At 37.8% G+C, this 1173-nt stretch overlaps 1 pseudogene; it reads right to left on the reverse strand.

Moving 5' to 3' along the window:
• Positions 1-397: 397 nt before the first annotated feature.
• Positions 398-536, reverse strand: LOC114912925 (U2 spliceosomal RNA; annotated as a pseudogene).
• Positions 537-1173: the final 637 nt, after the last annotated feature.

Consider the following 1173-nt stretch of genomic DNA (forward strand, 5'->3'; position numbering starts at 1 on the left):
CTTTAAGGGTTTTGAGAGTTTTTATGAGAGATATGTGCTTCTTGTTGAGAGATTGGTGTATGTAAGTTGAGAGTATGTGATTTCCTCTTGTATTTATGAATTTTTTTTATAGTGAAATTTATATATCCCATAGAGATAGCTTTTGAATCAATCCACATTATTTGATTATAGTTTGTGCTTCTTTCTTCATTTTTTTTTTTTTTTTTGTAGTATTGATATCGCCGTCAACGTTATGATTTTAGATGAAAATCCAACGTTATGATTTTAGATGAAAATCCATATTCCGCATTCGTGAAAAACTCCCCAACATGTTCCCTTACCCAACATGTTCCTCCAATGAGCATTTCATGATTCCATATCCAATATGGCTGCACATTGCCAATCTCCCTCGTTCCTGATGAGATCAAGCAAAAAAGTAAACAACATTTCAAGCCAAGCTTTGGAAGGGGCGCGCGCCGATGGCCCCATGTATCATATACCAAACTGATAAGAACGGATACTACAGTTGATCTTGGCCAAAAGGCCGGGAAAAGCATGCTTTCAAACTTAGGCTTCGACCTTCTTTTATAGCAAAAGTGGCTCCTGCCATGTGCTTCCTGTTCCGATGTGGGACTAAATGTTAACAAGGAGTTTTGAATATAACTTGCATCTACCAGTTCATATATTTTTTTGATCTGCTGCAACACAGATGGTCTAGATAGCAAATTTTAATAGGCCGAGATAGAATTTTTGCACAACTAACAAAAATTTGCCACAGCCAAATGCTAGATTTTCTATGACAAAGGTTTTAGTAGAGAAGTCATTACTTGCTGTAAGACAGATCATGACCACTTAAACTGAGATTGAGAGCTCTACCATTGTAGCCACTCTAGGATGAAGGGAAATTGTCTATGGCTGCACCCTATCTTACGATCTCTTTTAAAAATTGTTCATTAACAGGGCTTACAACTATAGTAACTGTCAGCTTGATGAACCCCAATAAACAGACTCAGGCCAATGCAACAAGGGATCTTGAGACCGCTGAGGCTCAGATTGAAAGAAGCAGTGTCATACTGCATCCAGAGCAGCCATGGATTTAAAAGATTTCATATCAGATCTGGCAAGCATAAAATCACCTCAAATCTTTAGGTTGCAACTAGGTATTTGATCGTCTAACTTGCAGTTCAAATAGGG

The sequence above is a fragment of the Elaeis guineensis genome, chromosome 11 (genome assembly GCF_000442705.2).
Source record: "Elaeis guineensis isolate ETL-2024a chromosome 11, EG11, whole genome shotgun sequence".
NCBI lineage: Eukaryota > Viridiplantae > Streptophyta > Magnoliopsida > Arecales > Arecaceae > Elaeis > Elaeis guineensis.